We start from the raw sequence: 19769 nt of genomic DNA, 5'->3' as shown, positions 1-19769 counted from the left end.
AATCGTTTTAGCAGCTGACCTGTCGCTGACAAACTCTGCAGGAAGGCCTGATAACTTGCTGTCAAACGAAGATTGCATAAGCAACATGAGTCATTGAGCAAAACGTGCAATTGACTTCTAAGCTGTTGCTGACACCAAAGCAACTGCGTCGTTCGGGAGCAGAAAGAACCTCACTGATAGATTACAATTCCAATGCATTTGGCATAAGGTTCGTAGCAGTTAATCAGCAGCACATAACCCTGACTCCAAAGGTCTGTGAGTATCCAGAAGAACAGTGAGCGATCGTTGAAGGTACGGTTCTCCAGACGAAATTTGTCAACGTGAGAAGCTGCAGCTGAGCTGGTGGCGTTGCGATTGAAATTGCATGCGTCCGGACATTGTGCTTATTTTTAGATATCAGAGCAAATGGTTAACTCGAGTATGCGCGTTCGGAAAAGTAAATGTTTTTTTTTGTTGAAAAGCTTTGCAACGAAAGGAAATACTTCAGACTATCGTGCGATCGATGAGAAGCAGAAAATGCAGAGCAGCCGTGGTTGTGGGCACCGGCAATATAGGCATTTGCTCTCGCTGAGCTGCCAGCGTTGGCCGGTTCGCTCAGCTGGTTAGAGCGTGGTGCTAATAACGCCAAGGTCGTGGGTTCGATCCCCACACTGACCACATGCAGCGCTTGTGCGGTTGCTGTGTTTCCAAACGACGTGCTCCACCCAGCCGGAAGCGCCACCTTCGGCAATAAAACATTTGACAGGGATAGCCGCACGACTTGATCGCCTGACTGGGTGGATGTGTCGGCAGCAAAACAACCAGTCTCAGTTGTTTTCGCCAACAAATGCAAAACATTGTGCAGTATTAGGCAGACCTGGCACAGTCTCGGAGGAGAACCAGAGTTCAGGCTTCAATTCGTTCGTGTTATTTTCCTGGATCTCTGTTAATACTCGTCACACGACTTCCAGAGGCAATTCGTTCGCTTGCTCACCTCTCATGCATCGACACTGGAGTTATCATATCACCAGCAATACCATAGAGCCATTAATAAAAGCAAATTACTGCGGATGCTGGGATCTGAAACCAAAAGAGAAAATGCTGGAAAATCTCAGCAGGTCTGGCACCATCTGCAAGGAGAGAAAAGAGCTGACGTTTCGAGTCTAACTGATTAAAGATAAAGATAAAAACAAAGGGGGAGTATTATGGAGCTGTTTCTACCACGCTGAGAGGAGGTGAGTCAAGGCTCCAGATGCAAAGGTGATAATGAGGAGAGGAAAAAGGTATTGAGAGAGTGGGGAGCGAGAGAAAGAGAGACAGTCAAGAAATAAGAGGTACAGAACAGTGGCAAAAAAACACAACTAAAAAAGATAAATAAAATAATTGAAATAAAATTACCTGAAGTTGTTTGAATTCAACAACTTCAGACAATTTTACTTCGTTTTTTTATTTATCTTTTTTATCATTTCACCTGCACTATCATAGAGCCATTAGATGTGGACAGCACTGAAAACACAGTCTTCGGTCGCACTCGTCCATTCCGAACAGATATCCTCAACTCATCCAGTCGCGATTGCATGCACTTGACCCATTTCTCTCTCAACCCTTCTTATTCAAGTACACGTCCAGATTCCTTAACAGTATTGGAATTATACCATCCATCACCAGCTCGACTGGTAACTTATTCCAGAAACGCACCACCCTCTGCGTGCAGCCGTTGCCCCTCACTGCCTTTCGAATTCTCACCCTCCCACACCAGATTTATACCCTCTAGTTCTGAACTGCCCCACCTGAGCGAAAGGAACTTGTCTATTTACCCGATTCATTCCCCTCATGATTGAAAAACCTCCGTAAGATCAGCTCCCAGCCTCTGACGCGCCAGGCGAAATCGTGAGCGAGTGTTCAGCCTGTAAACGTTTGCACCTTTTCCATTTTCAAATGTAGGGTGTAGCATGCTGTCTGAAGCAATCGTTTTAGCAGCTGACCTGTCGCTGACAAACTCTGCAGGAAGGCCTGATAACTTGCTGTCAAACGAAGATTGCATAAGCAACATGAGTCATTGAGCAAAACGTGCAATTGACTTCTAAGCTGTTGCTGACACCAAAGCAACTGCGTCGTTCGGGAGCAGAAAGAACCTCACTGATAGATTACAATTCCAATGCATTTGGCATAAGGTTCGTAGCAGTTAATCAGCAGCACATAACCCTGACTCCAAAGGTCTGTGAGTATCCAGAAGAACAGTGAGCGATCGTTGAAGGTACGGTTCTCCAGACGAAATTTGTCAACGTGAGAAGCTGCAGCTGAGCTGGTGGCGTTGCGATTGAAATTGCATGCGTCCGGACATTGTGCTTATTTTTAGATATCAGAGCAAATGGTTAACTCGAGTATGCGCGTTCGGAAAAGTAAATGTTTTTTTTTGTTGAAAAGCTTTGCAACGAAAGGAAATACTTCAGACTATCGTGCGATCGATGAGAAGCAGAAAATGCAGAGCAGCCGTGGTTGTGGGCACCGGCAATATAGGCATTTGCTCTCGCTGAGCTGCCAGCGTTGGTCGGTTCGCTCAGCTGGTTAGAGCGTGGTGCTAATAACGCCAAGGTCGTGGGTTCGATCCCCACACTGACCACATGCAGCGCTTGTGCGGTTGCTGTGTTTCCAAACGACGTGCTCCACCCAGCCGGAAGCGCCACCTTCGGCAATAAAACATTTGACAGGGATAGCCGCACGACTTGATCGCCTGACTGGGTGGATGTGTCGGCAGCAAAACAACCAGTCTCAGTTGTTTTCGCCAACAAATGCAAAACATTGTGCAGTATTAGGCAGACCTGGCACAGTCTCGGAGGAGAACCAGAGTTCAGGCTTCAATTCGTTCGTGTTATTTTCCTGGATCTCTGTTAATACTCGTCACACGACTTCCAGAGGCAATTCGTTCGCTTGCTCACCTCTCATGCATCGACACTGGAGTTATCATATCACCAGCAATACCATAGAGCCATTAATAAAAGCAAATTACTGCGGATGCTGGGATCTGAAACCAAAAGAGAAAATGCTGGAAAATCTCAGCAGGTCTGGCACCATCTGCAAGGAGAGAAAAGAGCTGACGTTTCGAGTCTAACTGATTAAAGATAAAGATAAAAACAAAGGGGGAGTATTATGGAGCTGTTTCTACCACGCTGAGAGGAGGTGAGTCAAGGCTCCAGATGCAAAGGTGATAATGACAGTGCATGGAGAGATTAAAGGGAGATTAAGAGGCGTGAATGACCCAGGCTGAAGCCAGCGCTATGTGACAAAATAAGTGAGGGATGGGTGAAGCAGAGACAAAATGGAAAACAGGGGAGAAGGGTAGCAAAGCGGGAAGAGGAGAGGAAAAAGGTATTGAGAGAGTGGGGAGCGAGAGAAAGAGAGACAGTCAAGAAATAAGAGGTACAGAACAGTGGCAAAAAAACACAACTAAAAAAGATAAATAAAATAATTGAAATAAAATTACCTGAAGTTGTTTGAATTCAACAACTTCAGACAATTTTACTTCGTTTTTTTATTTATCTTTTTTAACATTTCACCTGCACTATCATAGAGCCATTAGATGTGGACAGCACTGAAAACACAGTCTTCGGTCGCACTCGTCCATTCCGAACAGATATCCTCAACTCATCCAGTCGCGATTGCATGCACTTGACCCATTTCTCTCTCAACCCTTCCTATTCAAGTACACGTCCAGATTCCTTAACAGTATTGGAATTATACCATCCATCACCAGCTCGACTGGTAACTTATTCCAGAAACGCACCACCCTCTGCGTGCAGCCGTTGCCCCTCACTGCCTTTCGAATTCTCACCCTCCCACACCAGATTTATACCCTCTAGTTCTGAACTGCCCCACCTGAGCGAAAGGAACTTGTCTATTTACCCGATTCATTCCCCTCATGATTGAAAAACCTCCGTAAGATCAGCTCCCAGCCTCTGACGCGCCAGGCGAAATCGTGAGCGAGTGTTCAGCCTGTAAACGTTTGCACCTTTTCCATTTTCAAATGTAGGGTGTAGCATGCTGTCTGAAGCAATCGTTTTAGCAGCTGACCTGTCGCTGACAAACTCTGCAGGAAGGCCTGATAACTTGCTGTCAAACGAAGATTGCATAAGCAACATGAGTCATTGAGCAAAACGTGCAATTGACTTCTAAGCTGTTGCTGACACCAAAGCAACTGCGTCGTTCGGGAGCAGAAAGAACCTCACTGATAGATTACAATTCCAATGCATTTGGCATAAGGTTCGTAGCAGTTAATCAGCAGCACATAACCCTGACTCCAAAGGTCTGTGAGTATCCAGAAGAACAGTGAGCGATCGTTGAAGGTACGGTTCTCCAGACGAAATTTGTCAACGTGAGAAGCTGCAGCTGAGCTGGTGGCGTTGCGATTGAAATTGCATGCGTCCGGACATTGTGCTTATTTTTAGATATCAGAGCAAATGGTTAACTCGAGTATGCGCGTTCGGAAAAGTAAATGTTTTTTTTTGTTGAAAAGCTTTGCAACGAAAGGAAATACTTCAGACTATCGTGCGATCGATGAGAAGCAGAAAATGCAGAGCAGCCGTGGTTGTGGGCACCGGCAATATAGGCATTTGCTCTCGCTGAGCTGCCAGCGTTGGCCGGTTCGCTCAGCTGGTTAGAGCGTGGTGCTAATAACGCCAAGGTCGTGGGTTCGATCCCCACACTGACCACATGCAGCGCTTGTGCGGTTGCTGTGTTTCCAAACGACGTGCTCCACCCAGCCGGAAGCGCCACCTTCGGCAATAAAACATTTGACAGGGATAGCCGCACGACTTGATCGCCTGACTGGGTGGATGTGTCGGCAGCAAAACAACCAGTCTCAGTTGTTTTCGCCAACAAATGCAAAACATTGTGCAGTATTAGGCAGACCTGGCACAGTCTCGGAGGAGAACCAGAGTTCAGGCTTCAATTCGTTCGTGTTATTTTCCTGGATCTCTGTTAATACTCGTCACACGACTTCCAGAGGCAATTCGTTCGCTTGCTCACCTCTCATGCATCGACACTGGAGTTATCATATCACCAGCAATACCATAGAGCCATTAATAAAAGCAAATTACTGCGGATGCTGGGATCTGAAACCAAAAGAGAAAATGCTGGAAAATCTCAGCAGGTCTGGCACCATCTGCAAGGAGAGAAAAGAGCTGACGTTTCGAGTCTAACTGATTAAAGATAAAGATAAAAACAAAGGGGGAGTATTATGGAGCTGTTTCTACCACGCTGAGAGGAGGTGAGTCAAGGCTCCAGATGCAAAGGTGATAATGACAGTGCATGGAGAGATTAAAGGGAGATTAAGAGGCGTGAATGACCCAGGCTGAAGCCAGCGCTATGTGACAAAATAAGTGAGGGATGGGTGAAGCAGAGACAAAATGGAAAACAGGGGAGAAGGGTAGCAAAGCGGGAAGAGGAGAGGAAAAAGGTATTGAGAGAGTGGGGAGCGAGAGAAAGAGAGACAGTCAAGAAATAAGAGGTACAGAACAGTGGCAAAAAAAACACAACTAAAAAAGATAAATAAAATAATTGAAATAAAATTACCTGAAGTTGTTTGAATTCAACAACTTCAGACAATTTTACTTCGTTTTTTTATTTATCTTTTTTAACATTTCACCTGCACTATCATAGAGCCATTAGATGTGGACAGCACTGAAAACACAGTCTTCGGTCGCACTCGTCCATTCCGAACAGATATCCTCAACTCATCCAGTCGCGATTGCATGCACTTGACCCATTTCTCTCTCAACCCTTCCTATTCAAGTACACGTCCAGATTCCTTAACAGTATTGGAATTATACCATCCATCACCAGCTCGACTGGTAACTTATTCCAGAAACGCACCACCCTCTGCGTGCAGCCGTTGCCCCTCACTGCCTTTCGAATTCTCACCCTCCCACACCAGATTTATACCCTCTAGTTCTGAACTGCCCCACCTGAGCGAAAGGAACTTGTCTATTTACCCGATTCATTCCCCTCATGATTGAAAAACCTCCGTAAGATCAGCTCCCAGCCTCTGACGCGCCAGGCGAAATCGTGAGCGAGTGTTCAGCCTGTAAACGTTTGCACCTTTTCCATTTTCAAATGTAGGGTGTAGCATGCTGTCTGAAGCAATCGTTTTAGCAGCTGACCTGTCGCTGACAAACTCTGCAGGAAGGCCTGATAACTTGCTATCAAACGAAGATTGCATAAGCAACATGAGTCATTGAGCAAAACGTGCAATTGACTTCTAAGCTGTTGCTGACACCAAAGCAACTGCGTCGTTCGGGAGCAGAAAGAACCTCACTGATAGATTACAATTCCAATGCATTTGGCATAAGGTTCGTAGCAGTTAATCAGCAGCACATAACCCTGACTCCAAAGGTCTGTGAGTATCCAGAAGAACAGTGAGCGATCGTTGAAGGTACGGTTCTCCAGACGAAATTTGTCAACGTGAGAAGCTGCAGCTGAGCTGGTGGCGTTGCGATTGAAATTGCATGCGTCCGGACATTGTGCTTATTTTTAGATATCAGAGCAAATGGTTAACTCGAGTATGCGCGTTCGGAAAAGTAAATGTTTTTTTTTGTTGAAAAGCTTTGCAACGAAAGGAAATACTTCAGACTATCGTGCGATCGATGAGAAGCAGAAAATGCAGAGCAGCCGTGGTTGTGGGCACCGGCAATATAGGCATTTGCTCTCGCTGAGCTGCCAGCGTTGGCCGGTTCGCTCAGCTGGTTAGAGCGTGGTGCTAATAACGCCAAGGTCGTGGGTTCGATCCCCACACTGACCACATGCAGCGCTTGTGCGGTTGCTGTGTTTCCAAACGACGTGCTCCACCCAGCCGGAAGCGCCACCTTCGGCAATAAAACATTTGACAGGGATAGCCGCACGACTTGATCGCCTGACTGGGTGGATGTGTCGGCAGCAAAACAACCAGTCTCAGTTGTTTTCGCCAACAAATGCAAAACATTGTGCAGTATTAGGCAGACCTGGCACAGTCTCGGAGGAGAACCAGAGTTCAGGCTTCAATTCGTTCGTGTTATTTTCCTGGATCTCTGTTAATACTCGTCACACGACTTCCAGAGGCAATTCGTTCGCTTGCTCACCTCTCATGCATCGACACTGGAGTTATCATATCACCAGCAATACCATAGAGCCATTAATAAAAGCAAATTACTGCGGATGCTGGGATCTGAAACCAAAAGAGAAAATGCTGGAAAATCTCAGCAGGTCTGGCACCATCTGCAAGGAGAGAAAAGAGCTGACGTTTCGAGTCTAACTGATTAAAGATAAAGATAAAAACAAAGGGGGAGTATTATGGAGCTGTTTCTACCACGCTGAGAGGAGGTGAGTCAAGGCTCCAGATGCAAAGGTGATAATGAGGAGAGGAAAAAGGTATTGAGAGAGTGGGGAGCGAGAGAAAGAGAGACAGTCAAGAAATAAGAGGTACAGAACAGTGGCAAAAAAACACAACTAAAAAAGATAAATAAAATAATTGAAATAAAATTACCTGAAGTTGTTTGAATTCAACAACTTCAGACAATTTTACTTCGTTTTTTTATTTATCTTTTTTATCATTTCACCTGCACTATCATAGAGCCATTAGATGTGGACAGCACTGAAAACACAGTCTTCGGTCGCACTCGTCCATTCCGAACAGATATCCTCAACTCATCCAGTCGCGATTGCATGCACTTGACCCATTTCTCTCTCAACCCTTCTTATTCAAGTACACGTCCAGATTCCTTAACAGTATTGGAATTATACCATCCATCACCAGCTCGACTGGTAACTTATTCCAGAAACGCACCACCCTCTGCGTGCAGCCGTTGCCCCTCACTGCCTTTCGAATTCTCACCCTCCCACACCAGATTTATACCCTCTAGTTCTGAACTGCCCCACCTGAGCGAAAGGAACTTGTCTATTTACCCGATTCATTCCCCTCATGATTGAAAAACCTCCGTAAGATCAGCTCCCAGCCTCTGACGCGCCAGGCGAAATCGTGAGCGAGTGTTCAGCCTGTAAACGTTTGCACCTTTTCCATTTTCAAATGTAGGGTGTAGCATGCTGTCTGAAGCAATCGTTTTAGCAGCTGACCTGTCGCTGACAAACTCTGCAGGAAGGCCTGATAACTTGCTGTCAAACGAAGATTGCATAAGCAACATGAGTCATTGAGCAAAACGTGCAATTGACTTCTAAGCTGTTGCTGACACCAAAGCAACTGCGTCGTTCGGGAGCAGAAAGAACCTCACTGATAGATTACAATTCCAATGCATTTGGCATAAGGTTCGTAGCAGTTAATCAGCAGCACATAACCCTGACTCCAAAGGTCTGTGAGTATCCAGAAGAACAGTGAGCGATCGTTGAAGGTACGGTTCTCCAGACGAAATTTGTCAACGTGAGAAGCTGCAGCTGAGCTGGTGGCGTTGCGATAGAAATTGCATGCGTCCGGACACTGTGCTTATTTTTAGATATCAGAGCAAATGGTTAACTCGAGTATGCGCGTTCGGAAAAGTAAATGTTTTTTTTTGTTGAAAAGCTTTGCAACGAAAGGAAATACTTCAGACTATCGTGCGATCGATGAGAAGCAGAAAATGCAGAGCAGCCGTGGTTGTGGGCACCGGCAATATAGGCATTTGCTCTCGCTGAGCTGCCAGCGTTGGCCGCTTCGCTCAGCTGGTTAGAGCGTGGTGCTAATAACGCCAAGGTCGTGGGTTCGATCCCCACACTGACCACATGCAGCGCTTGTGCGGTTGCTGTGTTTCCAAACGACGTGCTCCACCAAGCCGGAAGCGCCACCTTCGGCAATAAAACATTTGACAGGGAATTGACGCACGACTTGATCGCCTGACTGGGTGGATGTGTCGGCAGCAAAACAACCAGTCTCAGTTGTTTTCGCCAACAAATGCAAAACATTGTGCAGTATTAGGCAGACCTGGCACAGTCTCGGAGGAGAACCAGAGTTCAGGCTTCAATTCGTTCGTGTTATTTTCCTGGATCTCTGTTAATACTCGTCACACGACTTCCAGAGGCAATTCGTTCGCTTGCTCACCTCTCATGCATCGACACTGGAGTTATCATATCACCAGCAATACCATAGAGCCATTAATAAAAGCAAATTACTGCGGATGCTGGGATCTGAAACCAAAAGAGAAAATGCTGGAAAATCTCAGCAGGTCTGGCACCATCTGCAAGGAGAGAAAAGAGCTGACGTTTCGAGTCTAACTGATTAAAGATAAAGATAAAAACAAAGGGGGAGTATTATGGAGCTGTTTCTACCACGCTGAGAGGAGGTGAGTCAAGGCTCCAGATGCAAAGGTGATAATGACAGTGCATGGAGAGATTAAAGGGAGATTAAGAGGCGTGAATGACCCAGGCTGAAGCCAGCGCTATGTGACAAAATAAGTGAGGGATGGGTGAAGCAGAGACAAAATGGAAAACAGGGGAGAAGGGTAGCAAAGCGGGAAGAGGAGAGGAAAAAGGTATTGAGAGAGTGGGGAGCGAGAGAAAGAGAGACAGTCAAGAAATAAGAGGTACAGAACAGTGTCAAAAAAACACAACTAAAAAAGATAAATAAAATAATTGAAATAAAATTACCTGAAGTTGTTTGAATTCAACAACTTCAGACAATTTTACTTCGTTTTTTTATTTATCTTTTTTATCATTTCACCTGCACTATCATAGAGCCATTAGATGTGGACAGCACTGAAAACACAGTCTTCGGTCGCACTCGTCCATTCCGAACAGATATCCTCAACTCATCCAGTCGCGATTGCATGCACTTGACCCATTTCTCTCTCAACCCTTCCTATTCAAGTACACGTCCAGATTCCTTAACAGTATTGGAATTATACCATCCAACACCAGCTCGACTGGTAACTTATTCCAGAAACGCACCACCCTCTGCGTGCAGCCGTTGCCCCTCACTGCCTTTCGAATTCTCACCCTCCCACACCAGATTTATACCCTCTAGTTCTGAACTGCCCCACCTGAGCGAAAGGAACTTGTCTATTTACCCGATTCATTCCCCTCATGATTGAAAAACCTCCGTAAGATCAGCTCCCAGCCTCTGACGCGCCAGGCGAAATCGTGAGCGAGTGTTCAGCCTGTAAACGTTTGCACCTTTTCCATTTTCAAATGTAGGGTGTAGCATGCTGTCTGAAGCAATCGTTTTAGCAGCTGACCTGTCGCTGACAAACTCTGCAGGAAGGCCTGATAACTTGCTGTCAAACGAAGATTGCATAAGCAACATGAGTCATTGAGCAAAACGTGCAATTGACTTCTAAGCTGTTGCTGAAACCAAAGCAACTGCGTCGTTCGGGAGCAGAAAGAACCTCACTGATAGATTACAATTCCAATGCATTTGGCATAAGGTTCGTAGCAGTTAATCAGCAGCACATAACCCTGACTCCAAAGGTCTGTGAGTATCCAGAAGAACAGTGAGCGATCGTTGAAGGTACGGTTCTCCAGACGAAATTTGTCAACGTGAGAAGCTGCAGCTGAGCTGGTGGCGTTGCGATTGAAATTGCATGCGTCCGGACATTGTGCTTATTTTTAGATATCAGAGCAAATGGTTAACTCGAGTATGCGCGTTCGGAAAAGTAAATGTTTTTTTTTGTTGAAAAGCTTTGCAACGAAAGGAAATACTTCAGACTATCGTGCGATCGATGAGAAGCAGAAAATGCAGAGCAGCCGTGGTTGTGGGCACCGGCAATATAGGCATTTGCTCTCGCTGAGCTGCCAGCGTTGGTCGGTTAGCTCAGCTGGTTAGAGCGTGGTGCTAATAACGCCAAAGTCGTGGGTTCGATCCCCACACTGACCACATGCAGCGCTTGCGTGGTTGCTGTGTTTCCAAACGACGTGCTCCACCAAGCCGGAAGCGCCACCTTCGCAATAAAACATTTGACAGGGATAGAGGCCCGACTTGATCGCCTGACTGGGTGGATGTGTCGGCCGCAAAACAACCAGTCTCAGTTGTTTTGGCCAACAAATGCAAAACATTGTGCAGTATTAGGCAGACCTGGCACAGTCTCGGAGGAGAACCAGAGTTCAGGCTTCAATTCGTTCGTGTTATTTTCCTGGATCTCTGTTAATACTCGTCACACGACTTCCAGAGGCAATTCGTTCGCTTGCAACGACACTGGAGTTATCATATCACCAGCAATACCATAGAGCCATTAATAAAAGCAAATTACTGCGGATGCTGGAATCTGAAACCAAAAGAGAAAATGCTGGAAAATCTCAGCAGGTCTGGCACCATCTGCAAGGAGAGAAAAGAGCTGACGTTTCGAGTCTAACGGATTTAAGGTAAAGATAAAAACAAAGGGGGAGTATTATGGAGCTGTTTCTACCACGCTGAGAGGAGGTGAGTCAAGGCTCCAGATGCAAAGGTGATAATGACAGTGCATGGAGAGATTAAAGGGAGATTAAGAGGCGTGAATGACCCAGGCTGAAGCCAGCGCTATGTGACAAAATAAGTGAGGGATGGGTGAAGCAGAGACAAAATGGAAAACAGGGGAGAAGGGTAGCAAAGCGGGAAGAGGAGAGGAAAAAGGTATTGAGAGAGTGGGGAGCGAGAGAAAGAGAGACAGTCAAGAAATAAGAGGTACAGAACAGTGGCAAAAAAAACACAACTAAAAAAGATAAATAAAATAATTGAAATAAAATGACCTGAAGTTATTTGAATTCAACAACTTCAGACAATTTTACTTCGTTTTTTTATTTATCTTTTTTATCATTTCACCTGCACTATCATAGAGCCATTAGATGTGGACAGCACTGAAAACACAGTCTTCGGTCGCACTCGTCCATTCCGAACAGATATCCTCAACTCATCCAGTCGCGATTGCATGCACTTGACCCATTTCTCTCTCAACCCTTCCTATTCAAGTACACGTCCAGATTCCTTAACAGTATTGGAATTATACCATCCATCACCAGCTCGACTGGTAACTTATTCCAGAAACGCACCACCCTCTGCGTGCAGCCGTTGCCCCTCACTGCCTTTCGAATTCTCACCCTCCCACACCAGATTTATACCCTCTAGTTCTGAACTGCCCCACCTGAGCGAAAGGAACTTGTCTATTTACCCGATTCATTCCCCTCATGATTGAAAAACCTCCGTAAGATCAGCTCCCAGCCTCTGACGCGCCAGGCGAAATCGTGAGCGAGTGTTCAGCCTGTAAACGTTTGCACCTTTTCCATTTTCAAATGTAGATGGTAGCATGCTGTCTGAAGCAGTCGTTTTAGCAGCTGACCTGTGGCTGACAAACTCTGCAGGAAGGCCTGATAACTTGCTGTCAAACGAAGATTGCATAAGCAACATGAGTCATTGAGCAAAACGTGCAGTTGACTTCTGAGCTGTTGCTGACACCAAAGCAACTGCGTCGTTTGGAAGCAGAAAGAACCTCACTGATAGATTACAATTCCAATGCCTTTCGCATAAGGTGCGTAGCAGTTAATCAGCAGCACATAACCCTGACTCCAAAAGTCTGTGAGTATCCAGAAGAACAGTGAGCGATCGGTGAAGGTACGGTTCTCCAGACGAAATTTGTCAACGTGAGAAGCTGCAGCTGAGCTGGTGGCGTTGCGATTGAAATTGCATGCGTCGGGACATTGTGCTTCATTTTAGATATCAGAGCAAATGTTTAACTCGAGTATGCGCGTTCGGAAAAGTAAATGTTTTTTTTTGTTGAAAAGCTTTGCAACGAAAGGAAATACTTCAGACTATCGTGCGATCGATGAGAAGCAGAAAATGCAGAGCAGCCGTGGTTGTGGGCACCGGCAATATAGGCATTTGCTCTCGCAGAGCTGCCAGCGTTGGTCGGTTAGCTCAGCTGGTTAGAGCGTGGTGCTAATAACGCCAAAGTTGTGGGTTCGATCCCCACACTGACCACATGCAGCGCTTCTGTGGTTGCTGTGTTTCCAAACGACGTGCTCCACCAAGCCGGAAGCGCCACTTTCGCAATAAAACATTTGACACGGATAGAGGCACGACTTGATCGCCTGACTGGGTGGATGTGTCGGCCGCAAAACAACCAGTCTCAGTTGTTTTGGCCAACAAATGCAAAACATTGTGCAGTATTAGGCAGACCTGGCACAGTCTCGGAGGAGAACCAGAGTTCAGGCTTCAATTCGTTCGTGTTATTTTCCTGGATCTCTGTTAATACTCGTCACACGACTTCCAGAGGCAATTCGTTCGCTTGCTCACCTCTCATGCATCGACACTGGAGTTATCATATCACCAGCAATACCATAGAACCATTAATAAAAGCAAATTACTGCGGATGCTGGAATCTGAAACCAAAAGAGAAAATGCTGGAAAATCTCAGCAGGTCTGGCACCATCTGCAAGGAGAGAAAAGAGCTGACGTTTCGAGTCTAACGGATTTAAGGTAAAGATAAAAACAAAGGGGGAGTATTATGGAGCTGTTTCTACCACGCTGAGAGGAGGTGAGTCAAGGCTCCAGATGCAAAGGTGATAATGACAGTGCATGGAGAGATTAAAGGGAGATTAAGAGGCGTGAATGACCCAGGCTGAAGCCAGCGCTATGTGACAAAATAAGTGAGGGATGGGTGAAGCAGAGACAAAATGGAAAACAGGGGAGAAGGGTAGCAAAGCGGGAAGAGGAGAGGAAAAAGGTATTGAGAGAGTGGGGAGCGAGAGAAAGAGAGACAGTCAAGAAATAAGAGGTACACAACAGTGGCAAAAAAACACAACTAAAAAAGATAAATAAAATAATTGAAATAAAATTACCTGAAGTTATTTGAATTCAACAACTTGAGACAATTTTACTTCGTTTTTTTATTTATCTTTTTTATCATTTCACCTGCACTATCATAGAGCCATTAGATGTGGACAGCACTGAAAACACAGTCTTCGGTCGCACTCGTCCATTCCGAACAGATATCCTCAACTCATCCAGTCGCGATTGCATGCACTTGACCCATTTCTCTCTCAACCCTTCCTATTCAAGTACACGTCCAGATTCCTTAACAGTATTGGAATTATACCATCCATCACCAGCTCGACTGGTAACTTATTCCAGAAACGCACCACCCTCTGCGTGCAGCCGTTGCCCCTCACTGCCTTTCGAATTCTCACCCTCCCACACCAGATTTATACCCTCTAGCTCTGAACTGCCCCACCTGAGCGAAAGGAACTTGTCTATTTACCCGATTCATTCCCCTCATGATTGAAAAACCTCCGTAAGATCAGCTCCCAGCCTCTGACGCGCCAGGCGAAATCGTGAGCGAGTGTTCAGCCTGTAAACGTTTGCACCTTTTCCATTTTCAAATGTAGATGGTAGCATGCTGTCTGAAGCAGTCGTTTTAGCAGCTGACCTGTGGCTGACAAACTCTGCAGGAAGGCCTGATAACTTGCTGTCAAACGAAGATTGCATAAGCAACATGAGTCATTGAGCAAAACGTGCAGTTGACTTCTGAGCTGTTGCTGACACCAAAGCAACTGCGTCGTTTGGAAGCAGAAAGAACCTCACTGATAGATTACAATTCCAATGCCTTTCGCATAAGGTGCGTAGTAGTTAATCAGCAGCACATAACCCTGACTCCAAAGGTCTGTGAGTATCCAGAAGAACAGTGAGCGATCGGTGAAGGTACGGTTCTCCAGACGAAATTTGTCAACGTGAGAAGCTGCAGCTGAGCTGGTGACGTTGCGATTGAAATTGCATGCGTCGGGACATTGTGCTTCATTTTAGATATCAGAGCAAATGTTTAACTCGAGTATGCGCGTTCGGAAAAGTAAATGTTTTTTTTGTTGAAAAGCTTTGCAACGAAAGGAAATACTTCAGACTATCGTGCGATCGATGAGAAGCAGAAAATGCAGAGCAGCCGTGGTTGTGGGCACCGGCAATATAGGCATTTGCTCTCGCTGAGCTGCCAGCGTTGGTCGGTTAGCTCAGCTGGTTAGAGCGTGGTGCTAATAACGCCAAAGTCGTGGGTTCGATCCCCACACTGACCACATGCAGCGCTTGTGTGGTTGCTGTGTTTCCAAACGACGTGCTCCACTAAGCCGGAAGCGCCACCTTCGCAATAAAACATTTGACAGGGATAGAGGCCCGACTTGATCGCCTGACTGGGTGGATGTGTCGGCCGCAAAACAACCGGTCTCAGTTGTTTTGGCCAACAAATGCAAAACATTGTGCAGTATTAGGCAGACCTGGCACAGTCTCGGAGGAGAACCAGAGTTCAGGCTTCAATTCGTTCGTGTTATTTTCCTGGATCTCTGTTAATACTCGTCACACGACTTCCAGAGGCAATTCGTTCGCTTGCTCACCTCTCATGCATCGACACTGGAGTTATCATATCACCAGCAATACCATAGAGCCATTAATAAAAGCAAATTACTGCGGATGCTGGAATCTGAAACCAAAAGAGAAAATGCTGGAAAATCTCAGCAGGTCTGGCACCATCTGCAAGGAGAGAAAAGAGCTGACGTTTCGAGTCTAACGGATTTAAGGTAAAGATAAAAACAAAGGGGGAGTATTATGGAGCTGTTTCTACCACGCTGAGAGGAGGTGAGTCAAGGCTCCAGATGCAAAGGTGATAATGACAGTGCATGGAGAGATTAAAGGGAGATTAAGAGGCGTGAATGACCCAGGCTGAAGCCAGCGCTATGTGACAAAATAAGTGACGGATGGGTGAAGCAGAGACAAAATGGAAAACAGGGGAGAAGGGTAGCAAAGCGGGAAGAGGAGAGGAAAAAGGTATTGAGAGAGTGGGGAGCGAGAGAAAGAGAGACAGTCAAGAAATAAGAGATACACAACAGTGGCAAAAAAACACAACTAAAAAAGATAAATAAAATAATTGAAATAAAATTACCTGAAGTTATTTGAATTCAACAACTTGAGACAATTTTACTTCGTTTTTTTATTTATCTTTTTTATCATTTCACCTGCACTATCATAGAGCCATTAGATGTGGACAGCACTGAAAACACAGTCTTCGGTCGCACTCGTCCATTCCGAACAGATATCCTCAACTCATCCAGTCGCGATTGCATGCACTTGACCCATTTCTCTCTCAACCCTTCCTATTCAAGTACACGTCCAGATTCCTTAACAGTATTGGAATTATACCATCCATCACCAGCTCGACTGGTAACTTATTCCAGAAACGCACCACCCTCTGCGTGCAGCCGTTGCCCCTCACTGCCTTTCGAATTCTCACCCTCCCACACCAGATTTATACCCTCTAGTTCTGAACTGCCCCACCTGAGCGAAAGGAACTTGTCTATTTACCCGATTCATTCCCCTCATGATTGAAAAACCTCCGTAAGATCAGCTCCCAGCCTCTGACGCGCCAGGCGAAATCGTGAGCGAGTGTTCAGCCTGTAAACGTTTGCACCTTTTCCATTTTCAAATGTAGATGGTAGCATGCTGTCTGAAGCAGTCGTTTTAGCAGCTGACCTGTCGCTGACAAACTCTGCAGGAAGGCCTGATAACTTGCTGTCAAACGAAGATTGCATAAGCAACATGAGTCATTGAGCAAAACGTGCAGTTGACTTCTGAGCTGTTGCTGACACCAAAGCAACTGCGTCGTTTGGAAGCAGAAAGAACCTCACTGATAGATTACAATTCCAATGCCTTTCGCATAAGGTGCGTAGTAGTTAATCAGCAGCACATAACCCTGACTCCAAAGGTCTGTGAGTATCCAGAAAAACAGTGAGCGATCGGTGAAGGTACGGTTCTCCAGACGAAATTTGTCAACGTGAGAAGCTGCAGCTGAGCTGGTGGCGTTGCGATTGAAATTGCATGCGTCGGGACATTGTGCTTCATTTTAGATATCAGAGCAAATGTTTAACTCGAGTATGCGCGTTCGGAAAAGTAAATGTTTTTTTTTGTTGAAAAGCTTTGCAACGAAAGGAAATACTTCAGACTATCGTGCGATCGATGAGAAGCAGAAAATGCAGAGCAGCCGTGGTTGTGGGCACCGGCAATATAGGCATTTGCTCTCGCAGAGCTGCCAGCGTTGGTCGGTTAGCTCAGCTGGTTAGAGCGTGGTGCTAATAACGCCAAGGTCGTGGGTTCGATCCCCACACTGACCACATGCAGCGCTTGTGTGGTTGCTGTGTTTCCAAACGACGTGCTCCACCAAGCCGGAAGCGCCACCTTCGCAATAAAACATTTGACAGGGATAGACGAACGACTTGATCGCCTGACTGGGTGGATGTGTCGGCCGCAAAACAACCAGTCTCCGTTGTTTTGGCCAACAAATGCAAAACATTGTGCAGTATTAGGCAGACCTGGCACAGTCTCGGAGGAGAACCAGAGTTCAGGCTTCAATTCGTTCGTGTTATTTTCCTGGATCTCTGTTAATACTCGTCACACGACTTCCAGAGGCAATTCGTTCGCTTGCTCACCTCTCATGCATCGACACTGGAGTTATCATATCACCAGCAATACCATAGAGCCATTAATAAAAGCAAATTACTGCGGATGCTGGAATCTGAAACCAAAAGAGAAAATGCTGGAAAATCTCAGCAGGTCTGGCACCATCTGCAAGGAGAGAAAAGAGCTGACGTTTCGAGTCTAACGGATTTAAGGTAAAGATAAAAACAAAGGGGGAGTATTATGGAGCTGTTTCTACCACGCTGAGAGGAGGTGAGTCAAGGCTCCAGATGCAAAGGTGATAATGACAGTGCATGGAGAGATTAAAGGGAGATTAAGAGGCGTGAATGACCCAGGCTGAAGCCAGCGCTATGTGACAAAATAAGTGAGGGATGGGTGAAGCAGAGACAAAATGGAAAACAGGGGAGAAGGGTAGCAAAGCGGGAAGAGGAGAGGAAAAAGGTATTGAGAGAGTGGGGAGCGAGAGAAAGAGAGACAGTCAAGAAATAAGAGATACACAACAGTGGCAAAAAAACACAACTAAAAAAGATAAATAAAATAATTGAAATAAAATTACCTGAAGTTATTTGAATTCAACAACTTGAGACAATTTTACTTCGTTTTTTTATTTATCTTTTTTATCATTTCACCTGCACTATCATAGAGCCATTAGATGTGGACAGCACTGAAAACACAGTCTTCGGTCGCACTCGTCCATTCCGAACAGATATCCTCAACTCATCCAGTCGCGATTGCATGCACTTGACCCATTTCTCTCTCAACCCTTCCTATTCAAGTACACGTCCAGATTCCTTAACAGTATTGGAATTATACCATCCATCACCAGCTCGACTGGTAACTTATTCCAGAAACGCACCACCCTCTGCGTGCAGCCGTTGCCCCTCACTGCCTTTCGAATTCTCACCCTCCCACACCAGATTTATACCCTCTAGTTCTGAACTGCCCCACCTGAGCGAAAGGAACTTGTCTATTTACCCGATTCATTCCCCTCATGATTGAAAAACCTCCGTAAGATCAGCTCCCAGCCTCTGACGCGCCAGGCGAAATCGTGAGCGAGTGTTCAGCCTGTAAACGTTTGCACCTTTTCCATTTTCAAATGTAGATGGTAGCATGCTGTCTGAAGCAGTCGTTTTAGCAGCTGACCTGTCGCTGACAAACTCTGCAGGAAGGCCTGATAACTTGCTGTCAAACGAAGATTGCATAAGCAACATGAGTCATTGAGCAAAACGTGCAGTTGACTTCTGAGCTGTTGCTGACACCAAAGCAACTGCGTCGTTTGGAAGCAGAAAGAACCTCACTGATAGATTACAATTCCAATGCCTTTCGCATAAGGTGCGTAGTAGTTAATCAGCAGCACATAACCCTGACTCCAAAGGTCTGTGAGTATCCAGAAGAACAGTGAGCGATCGGTGAAGGTACGGTTCTCCAGACGAAATTTGTCAACGTGAGAAGCTGCAGCTGAGCTGGTGACGTTGCGATTGAAATTGCATGCGTCGGGACATTGTGCTTCATTTTAGATATCAGAGCAAATGTTTAACTCGAGTATGCGCGTTCGGAAAAGTAAATGTTTTTTTTTGTTGAAAAGCTTTGCAACGAAAGGAAATACTTCAGACTATCGTGCGATCGATGAGAAGCAGAAAATGCAGAGCAGCCGTGGTTGTGGGCACCGGCAATATAGGCATTTGCTCTCGCTGAGCTGCCAGCGTTGGTCGGTTAGCTCAGCTGGTTAGAGCGTGGTGCTAATAACGCCAAGGTCGTGGGTTCGATCCCCACACTGACCACATGCAGCGCTTGTGTGGTTGCTGTGTTTCCAAACGACGTGCTCCACCAAGCCGGAAGCGCCACCTTCGCAATAAAACATTTGACACGGATGGAGGCACGACTTGATCGCCTGACTGGGTGGATGCGTCGGCCGCAAAACAACCAGTCTCCGTTGTTTTGGCCAACAAATGCAAAACATTGTGCAGTATTAGGCAGACCTGGCACAGTCTCGGAGGAGAACCAGAGTTCAGGCTTCAATTGAAGTGTTATTTTCCTGGATCTCTGTTAATACTCGTCACACGACTTCCAGAGGCAATTCGTTCGCTTGCTCACCTCTCATGCATCGACACTGGAGTTATCATATCACCAGCAATACCATAGAGCCATTAATAAAAGCAAATTACTGCGGATGCTGGAATCTGAAACCAAAAGAGAAAATGCTGAAAATCTCAGCAGGTCTGGCACCATCTGCAAGGAGAGAAAAGAGCTGACGTTTCGAGTCTAACGGATTTAAGGTAAAGATAAAAACAAAGGGGGAGTATTATGGAGCTGTTTCTACCACGCTGAGAGGAGGTGAGTCAAGGCTCCAGATGCAAAGGTGATAATGACAGTGCATGGAGAGATTAAAGGGAGATTAAGAGGCGTGAATGACCCA

At 45.9% G+C, this 19769-nt stretch overlaps 9 non-coding genes across 9 annotated transcripts; all 9 read left to right on the top strand.

The window, feature by feature from the left end:
• Positions 1-583: 583 nt before the first annotated feature.
• On the top strand, positions 584-657 carry trnai-aau (transfer RNA isoleucine (anticodon AAU)). Its single transcript has one exon. It is a non-coding gene; the product is annotated as a tRNA-Ile (tRNA).
• A 1871-nt stretch (positions 658-2528) lies between these two features.
• trnai-aau (transfer RNA isoleucine (anticodon AAU)) lies at positions 2529-2602 on the top strand. Its single transcript has one exon. It is a non-coding gene; the product is annotated as a tRNA-Ile (tRNA).
• Positions 2603-4614: 2012 nt separating this feature from the next.
• trnai-aau (transfer RNA isoleucine (anticodon AAU)) lies at positions 4615-4688 on the top strand. The gene has a single exon. It is a non-coding gene; the product is annotated as a tRNA-Ile (tRNA).
• Positions 4689-6701: 2013 nt separating this feature from the next.
• On the top strand, positions 6702-6775 carry trnai-aau (transfer RNA isoleucine (anticodon AAU)). The gene has a single exon. It is a non-coding gene; the product is annotated as a tRNA-Ile (tRNA).
• A 3958-nt stretch (positions 6776-10733) lies between these two features.
• On the top strand, positions 10734-10807 carry trnai-aau (transfer RNA isoleucine (anticodon AAU)). The gene has a single exon. It is a non-coding gene; the product is annotated as a tRNA-Ile (tRNA).
• A 1999-nt stretch (positions 10808-12806) lies between these two features.
• Positions 12807-12880, top strand: trnai-aau (transfer RNA isoleucine (anticodon AAU)). The gene has a single exon. It is a non-coding gene; the product is annotated as a tRNA-Ile (tRNA).
• A 2010-nt stretch (positions 12881-14890) lies between these two features.
• trnai-aau (transfer RNA isoleucine (anticodon AAU)) lies at positions 14891-14964 on the top strand. The gene has a single exon. It is a non-coding gene; the product is annotated as a tRNA-Ile (tRNA).
• Positions 14965-16975: 2011 nt separating this feature from the next.
• trnai-aau (transfer RNA isoleucine (anticodon AAU)) lies at positions 16976-17049 on the top strand. Its single transcript has one exon. It is a non-coding gene; the product is annotated as a tRNA-Ile (tRNA).
• Positions 17050-19060: 2011 nt separating this feature from the next.
• On the top strand, positions 19061-19134 carry trnai-aau (transfer RNA isoleucine (anticodon AAU)). Its single transcript has one exon. It is a non-coding gene; the product is annotated as a tRNA-Ile (tRNA).
• Positions 19135-19769: the final 635 nt, after the last annotated feature.

Source organism: Chiloscyllium punctatum, chromosome 17 (assembly GCF_047496795.1).
Source record: "Chiloscyllium punctatum isolate Juve2018m chromosome 17, sChiPun1.3, whole genome shotgun sequence".
NCBI lineage: Eukaryota > Metazoa > Chordata > Chondrichthyes > Orectolobiformes > Hemiscylliidae > Chiloscyllium > Chiloscyllium punctatum.
This window is presented reverse-complemented; position numbering and strand designations above follow the sequence as displayed.